The following is a 15,867-nucleotide window of genomic DNA, read 5'->3' on the forward strand; positions in this document are numbered from 1 at the left end:
GTTGAAAAGTCTTATCCAAAACCGGTATAGGAAAGAAAACATCTTGAGAAGTAAACTTAGGTTGTGCAGATATGGAAATCTTATGGACCAAGCAAGGATATGAAGTCTTATCCTTGTCATACATAAGGACAGACAAATCTATGGAAATCCCAGTGCCCACAACAAACAAAAACCGACTAATATCAGAAGTATGAGAATTCAAAGTCCAATTAGTGAGTGCAACTTTATGCAGAACACGATAAAAGCTTGTCAAGGAAGGAGTAGGGAAATCATTAGTTACCTCATTCCATTGAAAGTTAGCTTGAACAGTTAACTCACGACCCACCAGGTTTAAATCAGAGGCATACTCAACATTGTAAATAACACCATGGACCAAAGGCATACCCAAAAGACCCTGAATAGTGGCGGGAGCAAACGAAATACGTTTACCTTTACTAAATGCAGTAAACCAGTTGGGATGTTGAGCTTTTAGCAAAGATTTTTCTAAATTAGAATAAAATTCCCTAACTAGATTTTGAGATGGTATGACAAGACCAGTGACTGTGTGAACCCATTTCCGAGACTCTAGAATCTCACGGAGTCTAGGAAAATCCTCTAACACCACAAAATGTTCACCATGCAAATGACAAAAAGACTAATATTATTTGTAACATTTTTCAACCTATCTATTGACAAAGAAAAACACTAAGCTCATATCAGACTCAGGAATCCCACAAACAGCAGAGGATGGTTTGGATTTTTTTAATTTTTTTTGGTAAACCACTAGAAGACTTGGGTTTCTTACTAGACGGGGTTTTAGCAATTTAGTCAGAGGGACGTTTTGATGGACAAGAGGGAGACCTAGAAATTTGAGTAGATGCTCGAGTGACTTGAAAAGGGACAGGAATAGACTCATTGGAATTTTTTTTCTTGTGAGCTACAGACTTCACTCGAGACCCACGAACATACCAAGACGTAACAACAAAAGGAGCAGATGAAACTTGAGATGACACATTTGTAGCAGTACTAACAACAGGAGGATAAACAGATTTAGGAACAAAGGGAATACATGGAGACGAAGAGACCGTCAGAGACTCTGTGGACATAGAGGATGAAATAGGGAACACTGAGCTTGAAACCCTCACACCCTGGAGGAGGAGATGACAAAGAAGGAGGAGGAACATTGAGAACCCATTCTGAGGTGCCTTCGGGAACTTGAGAACCATCTAGAGAGAAGACATTAGCCACGATTATAGAGAAGACAATTAGGGCACAAATGAAATATCGAATGAACAAAATGCACTTAAAATGAAATTCCCCAAGACCGTGTTTGGCAAAAAAAGAAAAGAAATAAGAAGCCTGTGCAACAAGTAAGTAAAGAATATGACACGAGAAAAACCCAAACATATTTGAAAAGGCACAAATTTCCACAAAACCCAAAAAAATGATAAACTCACATGCAGGTTATCAACTAAGAAAATGCAGGAGAAGTGAGAACACAAAATAGTAAAAACCAGAGAGATAAAAAATAATGAATATTGACATACCAAATCAGACAAAATTTTTAATTTAGTGGCAATACAAAATGTCTAAAGAAGAAGCAAGATGATCTAAAAAGAGGTTTCAACATAATTCTGAGCTAATATTCTCCATGTGTTTGTGCATGTGGTCTCATGTGAGCTAATTAACTCACTCCCTCAGCAAACATTAATTTTTTTATTTAAAATGTTGTGTTTTTTTTTAACAATACCATTTTCTTGATAAACACTTCGGGTTTTCCTGGAACCAAACCAACAGTGGCTTTCACTCTTTGTTAGAGATGTAGTCGTCATCTTTAGTTAGAAAAGCCAAATGAGAATGAGAAAACTACTGAATGATGATTGGGTTTTGGAGTTGTGTTTATATATTCTAACAATTTTCGATTTTAAGTTTCATTGATTTTTGTTGAGTGGGTTAGGACTCATATTTGAAAGAAAAAAAAAACCTTAGCTGTGCTAGGTTTTTTTTTTTTTTTTTTTTTTTGGGTTTTTCCTTTGTTTTTCTTTTTCTGACAAGTTGTAGAACTCTGAGCTTTGAAGGTTGTTCATCTATGGCAGACAACAGTGTTCTTCATGAGAAGTATCAAGTGAACTGAAGATCTGCAAAAGTTCAAGTGTGAAGACTTGAAGAGATCAATCTGAGGAATTTTGCAAGAGAAACAAATATAGAAGATTTTCTTATTGTTGATGTAAAATCAAAGATACTTTGTAGAACTTGGATTTTCGATCTTAGTGGATTTCTTTCTCTGGACTAGGTCCCAGGATTAGCCATTACTTTATGTGATTCTTTTTAGGTCAAAGATACTTTGTGAACCTTGTAAAAATTTCTTGGTGTGATTCTTTTCATGTTCTTTACGATTTCATTAAATCTTGACTTGCTAATTCAATAAGCTCAATACTTAGGTAGTAAATCACCTTCATTTTGGTATCAGAGCATTCTGTAATTCTTGATTACTATTTCCTAGTTGTTTCAGTTTGTGTGATTTGGTTGCCTTTGTATTTTTTTTTCTTACTGACCCATCTCACCTTCTCCTAATGTCATCTACGAGAGTTTTTGTGTAACTTCTATTGTGTTGACAATCATGGATATGTTCAGAGAAGGTGGATCTACCACCAGACCTCCCATGCTTAAAGGGGCTAACTATCCTTACTGGAAAACAAAGATGAGGGCGTATCTTAAATCTGTAGACGAACGAGTTTGGATGGCTGTATCTGAGGGATGGAAACCCCAACTGAGATTGTAGGGAATGTTGAAAATGCTAAGGCTGCAAGCAAGTGGACGACTGATAAAATTTAAAAGGCTAACTTTAATTATAAAGCTCTTAATTCTATTTTCAATGTTGTTTCCACTAATCAGATGAAAGTGGTTGCAAATTGTGAGATTGATAAGGAAGCATGGGATAAGTTGAAGACCAAGAATGAGGGTACTTCGGCTGTCTAGAAATCAAGACTGAGATCTTTGGCCAGAGAATTCGAAAACCTAACCATAGATGAAGAGGATTCTATTGCAGATTTTCATGCAAAATTGTGTGATATTTCTAATGAGTCATATGCCCTGGGAGAGACTTACTCAAATGATAAGTTAGTCAGGAAGGTTCTTGGGCCTCTTTCGAGGAGATTCAAAGCCAAACTCACATCTATTGAGGAAGTGCATGATGTTGAAGATATGGACCTGGATGAACTAATTGGTTATCTAAAAAATTATTAATTAACCCTCAAATGATGGAATAAGGGAAAGAAAGTGAAAGACAAGGAAACCGAGAAGAATGGGGGTAGGTTGGCTTTTGTTCTAAAAGAAACTCGTGACAAAGAAGGAGAAATGTTTGACGCTTTAACAGAAGAGAAAGTTTCTCTCCTAACTAGGAATTATGATAAGTTCTTGAGAAAGAATACTTTTAAGAAGAAAGAAAATATCTTCAAGAAGAACTTTCCTACTAATCAGAAAACAAGTCAGACTCAAGACAAAAAGAATAGGGAATTCAATGTAGAGAATGTGATGGGTTCGGACACATTCAGGTTGAATGTGCCAACACTCAGAAAAAGAAAAAGGCCCTTGTTACAACCTGGAGTGATAGTGAAGAAGAAAAAGATGGTAATTGCGGTCATTGAATTGTGGATCTCTAGTTTCATATGTTACAGATAAAACAAACACTATCACTGATGCATCTGAAGGTAAGATAGATTGATCTAACAACATAAAACTCTACATTGAAAAGAAGCAGAAGTTTGTTCCCATTTGTCATTTCTGTAATTGACGTGGCCATATTAGACCCAGATGTTATCTACTTCACTCTTATCTTAGGAACTTGGTAGGAAGACAAGTAAACGCAAGTAGGCCATCTTTTGTTGAAGGTAAAGATTCTAAAGAGGTTTGGAGACCAAAGTTAACTAGCAGCTCTCAAGAAGAAAAAGGTGTTTCTGTTCTAGTGGCTCATACATCACTCTCTGCCTTTAAAGATGATTAGTGGAACTTTGATAGCTGCTGTTCCAAACACATGACTGACAACAAACAATTGTTGAATAACTACAAAGAAGGTACTAAAGGAATGGTCACTTTTGGAGATGGAAACAAGGGAGCAATTCTTGGAAGAGGAGACCTTGTGCTGAAAAATCTACCCATGGTCAAAGATGTACTTTATGTTAAGGGACTGAAAGAAAATCTCTTAAGTATAAGTCAGCTATGTGATGATCACTATACTGTAAGTTTCTCCAAGTCAACGTGCCTGGTTAATTCTACTAATGGGTGTTCTGTTTGTCTGGAACAAGGTCTAGTGATAACTGCTATATGCTGAACAATAATGAAGTGTGCACCAGAATTTCATTAGACAAGTCTGACTTAAGGCATTATAGACTTAGTCATCTGAATTACAGAGATTTAAGAAAGTTGATTAAACTCAAGGCTGTTAGAGGAGTACCTGAGTTGAAAGTTAGTAGAGAAAGAGTGTGGTCCTTGTTAGCAAGGTAAACAAGTAAGATCTTCTCATCCTCCCATTAAGATGCTTCTCACAAATAGAGCTCTTGAACTGTTGCACATTGACTAAATGGGTCCTATGCAGACAAAAAGTTTGAATGGAAAAAGGTATGTTATGGTGTGTGTAGATGACTACACTCGTTTTACCTAGGTTCAGTTTATTCAAGAGAAGTCAAATACCTTTGGGGTATTTTCTGCCTTATGTTTAAGAATTCAAAATGAAAAAGCCTTAAAGATAGCTAAAGTGTCTAGAATCAGAAGCGACCATGGCAAAGAGTTTGAATATACAATATTCTCTTAATTTTGTGATCAGATGGGCATTGCTCATGAATTTTCTGCTCCTAAAACTCCTCAGCAAAATGGAGTTGTGGAATGCAAGAAGAAAACTCTTCAAGAAATGGCCAAAGTTATATTGAATGCGAAGGGAATTTCGCAAAGATTTTGGGCAGAAGCTGTTAACACTGCATGTTGTTTTAGTAATCGGGTGCACCTCAGAACTGGTACTACCCAAACAACTTATAAATTGTGGAGAGGTAAACTCCTAATCGGTGTTTACATCGAGATTTTGGGGAAGCTTGCAGCAAGCCATGGGTACTAAGTTAAGTCTTAGTATAACATTCCATCCTCAGACAGACGATCAGTCCGAGCGTACCATACAGATTTTAGAAGATATGTTGCGCACTTGTGTACTTGATTTCAGAGGATCATGGAGTAAGTATTTTCCACTGATAAAATTCTCCTACAAGAATAGCTACCAGTCAACGATCGGGATGGCACCCTATAAGCTACTTTATGGAAGGAGGTGTTGATCGCCGTTACATTGGGACGAGGTAGGAGAAAGGCAACTTCTTGGTCCCGAAGCTGTTAGAAAAGCTCAGGAAGCAGTAGCGCTGATTAGAAAGCGTATGCTCCTTGCTCAAAGACGTCAGAAAATTTATGCGGATGCCAAGCAACGTGATGTGTAATTCAAGGCCAGAGATCAAGTTTTCCTAAGGATATCTCCTATGAAAGGTGTGATGCGGTTTGGGAAGAAAGGCAAGCTTAGGCCCCGGTTTATAGGTCCTTTTGAGATATTGGACAAAGTGGGAGCAGTTGCATATAGATTAGCCCTACCGCCAGCTTTAGAAGATAGCCACAATGTGTTCCACATCTCGATGCTACGAAAGTATGTGTCAAACCCATCTCACGTTCTCAAGTACGATACGATAGCACTCCAGAAAGACTTGAGTTACGAGGAACGACCGGTTAGAATCCTAGATAGAGGGATGAAGCAGTTACGGTCCAAAAGTATTCCGATAGTCAAAGTCCTATGGAATAATAGTTCTGAATGGGAGGCAACGTGGGAGTTGGAGGAGGACATGCAAGCTCGGTATCCAGATTTGTTTGGTAAGTAAATTTCGAGGATGAAATTCTTTGTAGTAGGGGAGAATTGTAGAGTCCCAGAATTTTACTTAGCTATTTAGGTAGTAGTAGTAGTAATAGCTAGTAGTAGTTATAGTATGTTTATTACTGTGGATTTTGGTTCAAGCCGGGACTTAGTTGAACACTCGTAGCAACACTTATAGATTTTATTGTTGGGGTTTTATGCCCTAATTAAAACCCAAATTATTTGTAATCTCATTTTATTATCAATAAAAGAATAGAAATCATTTTTTGACTTGGTCAATCACTTTGCTCACATGTTTTATTTTCATGATTATTTAATATAAACTTCTATTAAATCCCGAGCATATAGCTAATCTTATTTATAGTGACGTAATCATAGTGGAATATAAATATGATTATATGTTCAAAAATAAGTTAGTCCTAAGATTAGTCAGTGCACCGGATTTACACTGACTTGCCAATCTACGATATGATCTACTTACACATTACAATGTTATGTTCTTTCCAGAACATTAGCAAAGTAGATAAGATCGGATGTATTTGTTACATCGGACAGGACCGATATTGACAGTTGATAAGATAAGTAAACATACCGTTATTATCTATTCTAGTCATATCATATAGTTGACCATAGGTCAATTCAATCTCAATTCTGAGTGGTTAGTATTCTAACTGATTTTATTATTTGAGTTCTTTGACTTGTTCGTTACCAGCTTACCCTACAGACTAGCCCATACTTACATCTTGGGAACTCGGTAGTATAATTGAGTGGGAGTGTTAATCATAGATATGAACATCTATAGCTTCTGATGAAGAAGTGAAACGATGGTTTCCTTTTAGTTTGGTTCAAGGTGTTAAATGATAGAGATCTCATTTCAGTAATTAAATTAGTTTACTGAAATATCATTTACAAGGAACTAAGTGTTTTAAGGATAAAATACAATGAGGGGTAAAACGGTATTTTAGTCCTATCTCATTGTAGACCGTCTATAGAGGATTGAGTGACAATTATGGTTGTAACAATGGATAATTAATAGCGTATCTATATTTGTTATAGAGCGTTCTATGAATTCAAGAGTGCAATTCCAAGTCTATAGTGGAGTCACGAGGAATTAATAAGTTAGTAAATTTATTTGTTAAATTTATGATAACTTATTGGAGCTTGATTTCATAGGCCCATGGTCCCCATTGTACCTTGGATAAAATCATCTAGATAGTCTCAATTAATTGATTTAATCATCAATTAGAATTATCAAAGTTGACCAGGTCAATTTTGGATAGTTTCACAGAGTTGTGTAATTTTGAGAAGAAAAGAGAAATTATAGCAGATTTATTAATTAAGATAAATTGGTATCTAAATTAATAAATAAGTTTAAATCAAGGTTCAAATTATAAATAATTAATTTGATAAAGGATTTAAATAATTATTTAATTAATTAAATCAATAGAAAATAATACAGGCATTGATTTTAAGTCCAATGGGCTTATAATCAAATGAAAAATTTCACGGGCCTATAGCCCATGATAATTTCGACCTAGGGCTTCAAAATGGCTGTTATTTTATTGATTTTTTAATTAAACTAAATGGCCTAATTGAGTCTATAAAAGGAGTGCTTATAGAGAAGTCAAAATAAGGGTTTTTGATAAGTCAGATTTTCTGATAGTTTTATATTCTCTCTAAACACAAGTCCTTTTCTAAGCCTCTTTGTATTTTCTCTTCTTCTCTCTATATCTATCTCATGTGTTGAGAATTGCCCACACTAGTCTAGGTGGTTCTAAGGATACATTGGAAGATCGTGAAGAAAATAGAAGATCGGTTCAGTTTCTTGATAATACTCTGCGACAGAGAGGATACAAGAGTTAGAGAAACTGAAGGAAGGACTCTTAATTCCGCTGCGTATACTGTAAGTATTCTATTTTTGTTTCTCTTTGAATTCAATTTTAGAAACATGTTTTAGGCTATCTCGTATTAATTTGTTTAATATTAGATATACATGAAAATAAATAAAGATCATGTATAAGCTTTTTCTAACATTTATAAGTTTAACATGTAGTTTAAGAATATTAATTATAGCATCAGGTTTGATTTACATAGCTGATTATAAATATGTCATTTATTATACTATAAGGTTTAGATAGGATTAATAAGAGCATGACACTTGTCGTGTGCAGGTTTATTTAAGGATTTAACTATAGTTTAAATAAAAGAAAGTTCAAGAAAACTATTGAACCTTCTAAGACCATTAAGAGCATGACATTTGTCACAATCTTTTTTTATGTGAGGAATTAAGCATTTTTAAGTTGATAATTCAAAAATAGAAGTTTCTAGAAGCTCTAGACCCTTCCAGAACTTGCTGGAATCTCGTATTACTCAGTCAAACCTTATTAATCAATTCAATTATGTTGAAAATGTGCAATTACGTGTTTAATATATTCACGTATGCCGATATATCGCAGCCTAGGAGCCGATGTATCGCCACACAGGGAATACGACAAACACGTGAACTTCGCACAAACAAATTAACGAGCACTCAGGGCATAAGCCCAGGCGATATATCGCCTATAATAGGCGATATATCAGCCCTAGGGTTATGTTTTCAAACGATTTTGAAACTGAGCTCAATTCATTCCTTAACCTCTTGACTAGCCTCTGAACGTTTTGACCGAGTCTTCAGCCTCTGTTGAACGAATATTCAAATATTTTTCAATTAATATTCATTATTTTTATTCAAGCTAAAGGAAGTAGTTCACTCCTTGAACTCTATAAATAGGACCGAGTACCTAGCCATTTCTCTCATTCTTCAAGCTGTGTTTAGAGCCTTCAAGCTACTAGGGTTACTATAGAGTGATAAACACTTGGGTTAGGGTATAAGCTTTATCATTTTAAGCTTTTTAAACACATGGGAAGTAAGATAAATAGTGTGTTTTGCAATATCGAGGTGTAGTTCGGTTCTAATACATCCAAAGGTATTTCGAATCTTGAGTTCATTTCTGTATGTTTCTTTAGTTCTCTTTAGTATCATTTGTTAGGAACGAGTTTCCTAATACGCAGCGGAAAGGTGATGTGGTTGGCCCAGTGTACAACAAAATTTTTTTGTAACATATTTAAACTACCTTTAAATATGCGAATCCATTAATATACATACATTAATCATAAACAAGATAATGATAGATTTCATACCTCTTGAAGCCTATCAAGTATCCTTGCTATCTTTTCATATTTAGAACGATCTTCCTATCCAAGCCGCTCCCACGTACTCACACCAAGATCTTCCAAAGCGTTCTCTACACCTCAAGAAATGTGTGGGCACTTAGAGAATGAAGGATAGTTTATTTGTGATTCTACTTGATGTACTCAACACATGAGATCAAGAGAATAGGCCTGAGAATTGGTTCTTTATTTTCAAGGAGAAAAAACTATCGTTCTATTTTTCACAGAGCGAATGTTCAGAGTTGTCTCACAGACTTATCTAAATAATTTTCTGATTAGTCATACTTAAAAGAAAATATTCAAATTTTAAAAAATAAATCTGTAACTATTTTACAATTTACTTTTTAATTAATTAATTATTCTATTAATGAAAAAATCCAAAAACCAATTTTTTGAATTGTCCATTAATTAATTAATTAAATAAATAAAATTGAAAATCCCATCCTTGAAAATGATGGTCCTACATGCCACACACAGTCCATGGACTATGTGTGAACGTGTAGCTTCCTAATATCTAGGGATATTGGTTTTTCAAATTTTATTTAATTATTTATTCAAATTACTTTATCAGATAAGAACTAACAACCTGATAACTAATTCAAATTTGAATTCAAATTAATTATCTTTTTAATTAATTATCAAATATAATTAATTATTTGAATAAATATTAATCTTTTAAATTCAAATCCAATTTGAACTTATCAGATTATTATCTCCCACTCAAATAAAGATATTTAATTAATTAAATCCAAAATTTTTAAAATAAATATTTAATTTATTATAATTTCAAAAATTATAATTAATTAATTATTTAATTAAATTTCAAAATTAATTTAATATAATTTCGAAAATTATACAATAATTAAATATTAATTAATTTTATTAACTACAACTAATTTGTAATTAATTAATTAATCACTATTATCATATAATTGCATATTTGGCCTGAAGAACAAATTTCTTCTTAAATATGTCTTTAAACTATTTTCCCTTCATATCAACTCTTACCTTGAACAGTGTTGATAGAGCCGCTATGGGGACCTATGGACCTATAATTCCAAGCTCCAATAAATTTGAGATTATTAATTAAACTTCTTTAATTAAATAATCTTAATTTATTAATCTCATGATTATTCCACTATAAATATGAGACTGCACTCTTGTAATTATAGACATTTCATTTACTGAGTACTTTATAATCATAAAGCGTCCATTGATATAATCATTGCATACAACTTGACCCTCTAATAATGATTCATAATTAATCGTGAATAAAATTACCGTTTTACCCTTTTAATTATCTCTTGTTTCCTTAAGTACCATTGACTCTACCAGTGAAGGTTAATTCATAATAAATTATGAATTTGAGCTCAATAACCTTTCAGTCCCAAAAGTCAACCCTTAAGAGAACCATCATTCAATCTCTTGCGAGAAGGCATAGATTCCATATTTGTATACTATGTCCCCAGCCATCTACATTAATGAGTTCCCAAAACAAAAGTTTATAGCCTGATCATTCTGACAGACCCTAACAAGTGAATCAAAGAACTCATATAACATAAACAGGAGTTCATAGTAACTTCAGGATTAAGATCTATTTGTATATGATCATCAGTTGATATATTTAATTAATACTTTGAAATGGTATTTAACTAAGTATTAATAAACATATCTGGTCCAGTTCTATATATTCTCTAATATATAAAGCACCTCCACTAAAGTGTCCTACCACACTAGTGATCCAGATCTAGATCATATGTATTCATAATACTAGTGGACCGTACTTGCAGTAATTAATCTAAAGATTCCATAACTTTATTTTACTGCGAACTATTCAAGTTCATTTATCTCAAACACAATCCTCCCATACCAATACGTGTTTGAGATCACATATATGAACTTAGGAATTTTTCTGATATTTACATAATATTATCATAGAATAATATAGTCCATAAAATATATGCATAACAAATTCAATTCATTTATTTATTTCATAAAAACAATGTCTACTACATATGCTTTCAGGGCACATTTCCAACATCATTCAGATTCTAACTCGTCGTTAAATTCTTGGTTAGGTATTCAAATTCTTTGAACTTAAGGTTTCTTACGGTAAGTTTCTTCTTGGTGGTTTAGTTCATTTCATTATCATCTCTTTCTTTAGAAATACTCACATTCTTATTGTTAGTTTTAGGAGTGTTCCAAATCTCGTCCTTGTTCTCATATCCCGATTTTGGTAAGAAAAATAGGATATAATTATATATGTTTATATGATATGTTATGTTTACATTATGTATAGTATGTTTATAGACCTTGAGCATATGACTTGTATAGCTAACAAGCCCCAGTAAATTATGGGCATATGACTTGCTTGGCTAGCAAGCCCCATCAATGTATTGGGCATATGACTTGTTTAGTTAACAAGCCCCAAGTAGTATAATGGCCATTGTAGTATAGGACATATGTTTATACACTACTACAAAAAAGGGCAATTGTGTCAGTCAAACGCGTCAGTCAATGCGTTTGACTGACGCTGTTGACCAAGAATTAGCATTTGTGGCAGTTGGACACTGCCACAAATGAGGGTCCAATTGCGTCATAACATACACTGATGCTGTTTAATTGGACCGTTTGCGTCAGTGGGGCACTGACGCAAACGGGTCGTTAATAGTGTCAGTGGGCCACTGACATAACTGGGCCTCCTTTTCAATAAACCCTCATCGTCCCCAGCCGAGACCCCATTTCACTCAAAAAAATTCAGAATCGTTTCCTTCACAAACCAGCGGCGCCCAACCAAACTTCTACTCATTTAGGTACGCTTTTATCCTTTTTTTTTTTTTTTTCAATTTTAATATCAAAATAATGATTTATATATGTTTATGAAATTTATATATAGTTTTTTTTTTAATTTTTTTGTATAGATTTTGTTTTTTGAAGATTATAGTTTGAAAACCCATAATATTTATTGGTTTTTTAGGATTTTCTACTTCAAGAACCCACATTGCTCAATTACTACAAGTAAGTGTGATTTTATTAATTTTTATGATTTAAATTTAATTTTTGTGATTTTTTTTTATAAATTGACTATATTTCAGATTTTTAATTTTTAGATAGTTTTATATTAATGATTATGAAAATGTTTTAGGTTTAAACTTTGCATTTTAATATTTTATTTTTTTAGAATTTTTTTATTATAATTTTTTTTATTTTTTATTAACTTTTTTTTAAAATTTAATTAAATTTTGAATTTACTTATGTAAATGAGTATATATATATTAATGTATATATTTTGTATAAGTTTCGTTTTATTAATTGTTTAGTTTGATTATTATTACTAAATTTTTGTTTATATTTTGTTAACTTTTTAAATTTATTTTTAAATTTTGGGTTTAATTGGTTAAATAGGTATATATTAAAATTGTTTGTTTTTTTAAGTTATATTTTATTATTGATTTAGTTAGGATATTTATAGTCGATTTTTATTTATGTGAGTTGTTAACTTTTAAAAAAAAAAAATTATTTCGGGTTTAAGTAAACAAATGAGTACATATAACAAATTATTTGTTTTCTTTAAGCACTTTATTATTTATTTAGTTACAATATAGCTTTAATATATTTTTCTTTATATTTTGTTAGCTTTTTTATTATTTTTTTGTTTATTGTTATATTTGAGTAGGTATTTTGTTGACAACTTTGTTGATGAGATCAAGTTTTGGTGGATTTTATATTAGAGGTAATATTTTAAACCTTAATGTATAATTAATATATTGAATGTAGTAGCATGTACGGATTATAAAATAGTGGAGATAGGATCTGGGACTGTGTGCTGCGGTGATATAAGGCTGTAATTGTGCAGACTACGTTCAAACTTCCAAATTCTGCTAAAACAGACGTACTAAAAGAGGCAGGAAAAACATGGAGAAATTGGAAAACAAGACTAACAAAAGATCTTATTTACCTATATAAGAATGTAGCTCCTGAGCTTCTTGCCAACCCGCCACTAGAGTACATCAAATATTACGACCCTGAAGATTGGAAAAAATTTGTTGCAAAAAGACTAACTCCAGATTGGGAAGAGATAAGAAAACAAAAACAAGATGCTCGGTCTCAGAACAAGTATCCACATCACTCAGGGCGTGGCGGTTATGCACTGGTAGAGCAACAAATGGAAGATGAATTAGGTCATGAGTTGACCGAATATGACAGAGCTGAGATGTGGACACGGGCATAGATGAATAAGAAAAAAGAAGTTATTGGTGAAGAAGCTCGAGAGGTGGTGAAGAATATTGTAAGTGTTCTTCGATTTTTTGAAATAATTTTAATGATTAATGTGTGTGTTAAATTCTAATTGATTTATTTACTATGTATATAGGCGGAATACAGGTAAAAAGTAGCAGAAGGTGAGTTGGTGGAGGAAGGTTCAAACGATATACTAACAATGGCATTAGGCACTCCAGAGCATGGGGGCGTGTTAAGGGGTCGGTGCACATGTTGCTCCCCATCAATTTTTTCATGTCCCACCGCCAAGAAGAAAAAGTCACAAACAAAAAGATGTGGAAGATGCTCGTTATAAAAACCTTGAAGAGAAATGGCGTCAATCTGAAGAAAGGTTACGTCAACAGGAGGAAAAGTTAAACCAGTTGACGGCGTATATTGCATCTCAACAAAGCGGTGTGTTTGGATCATCAAATGCATCTAGTTCGAGTGTAGGTGGAGCCTCAAACACGCCACACGCACCATATGCCCCTCCACCACCGATGACGCAGGCACAATATGCTCCACCACCACCGACCTGGACATCATATGCTCACCAACCACCCTCACAGCCACCATATGCTCATCCACCACTGACACAGGCACCATGTGCTCCCCCACCACCGCAGTCAAATTTTCCTGATGTGGTAATAGTTTCTTATTAATTCATTATTGCATATATTTGACCTAATAAAAATAAACTAGTTTATCGAAAAGTCTAACAGATTAATTGGAATGTAACATATTAATTGTAAGTTGTGTCTTGGTTCGACACAAAATATAGTTGCAGAGGGGAAACTTTTTAGTACCTGTTGCACAGAAATAGTGTCGAAACCAAACTGGGCCAATCGAGTGTGGCTTTTACATTATGAAGTTTGCTAGAGAGTTGATTTCACAGCCTAGACCAAAGGCCTACTTGAAAAATGGGCTATTGTTTTACCTTTTAATTTTAATTTAAACTATCGTTCATGATTTTATTTGGATGATTTCTAACTTATTATTTTTAATATTTTCTAATTAGTTTACGAATACGGTACCATATTCGGCTAACGAAATCAACGAGGTACGGGTTGAGTGGGCTGAATCAGTTTTGGCGTGTCTTGCTTAGCAAATGAGCAAGTTGGTGAGGAAATTTTAGTTAAATGAGGTTTAATACTTAGAAATTTAGAACACAAGACTACCTATATACATAGATTAATATTGAAATATGAATTACTTTTGTAGATTTGATCATAAAAGTTAACTTTAGATAAATGTTTAAAAAATTTATACAGTTGTTTATCTGTTTATATTGTTGTTTTTTCTATTTCTGCTGCTCTTTTTTCTGTTTCTGCTGGTGTTTTTTTAATCAAAATAGGTCAGGGAAATTGGCATAAACATTTACAATTTCCCTGGTTAATACAATATGTGACAGTTCCCAACTGACGCAAAAAATACCCGTTTTTAACATTTGTGGCAGTGGCCCACTGACACAAACTCCTGGCATTTGCGTCAGTTGGGCACTGTCACAAATCATGCATTTATTTTTTAAATACACGAATTTTTTAACTGGAAATGTATTCTTACTTGTGAATCATGCAAGTGGATACATCCTTATTTATTTTAATCTAAGTCTTAATTATCGAAAAATAATATGTACATGTTAGTAAAGATCTTAGTGCTCCATAAACGTGTATATATGTTGGTGGTATAATGATGATATTACTCGTAGTTAAATCTATGTAGTCATACGTGCGGCTTTATGAAATCACAATATTTTTAAGTTATACATATGTAATATATGTAGTCTAGTCACAATTACTGATTTTTTATTTTTTTTAAATAAGGAATATGCATTTTATTATAAGAATCTTGAATGAGGCAATAATTTTTTTTAAAAAGAAATTTTTTAATCATAGTGTTCAAATAAGTTGCTAAATCACAACTTATGATAAATCAGATTAATCTTATTTGTCTAATTTTTTAGTTCTCTTTTTTTGGATAATGTTTAAGGATTTGATAAAATTCCACATTATTACTTACACAAAACCATTGTCAAAAAATATAGGCCTGAAAGTACATTTGAATATCATTTTTTTGCCAACTAGTCATGGCCTAGCAAATATGGATATTACTAAAAGTACAACACACATACTGTGGGCCCATTTTCATTTAAAGATGTAGCCCAATCACAATAGCATGTCAAAATGCCCAATAATAAATGGGCTTATTCCAAAATCCATATATAATTTAAACTGAACAAAATATAACATGGTAAATTTAAGAAATTTTACAATTTCTTTACAGATGGTAGACGTTGATACAAGTTCAAATCCTGAGTGGGCTTCGATAATACAGGAGTTAAATATAACTAAAACAGTTAACGAACTAGAAAAAATGGAAATTGTTGGTAAGTATCTAGATTCAGTAGATAAGTGGGAGTCGTTCTACGAAATATATACAAAATGGATGGGGTTTGGAAAAAGATCAGATGACGTGAAGAGAAGAAATGGGGTAGTATCAATGAGAAGGTGGGTTTGTACAAGAGA

This window comes from Humulus lupulus, chromosome 6, assembly GCF_963169125.1.
Source record: "Humulus lupulus chromosome 6, drHumLupu1.1, whole genome shotgun sequence".
In the NCBI taxonomy this organism is placed as follows: domain Eukaryota; kingdom Viridiplantae; phylum Streptophyta; class Magnoliopsida; order Rosales; family Cannabaceae; genus Humulus; species Humulus lupulus.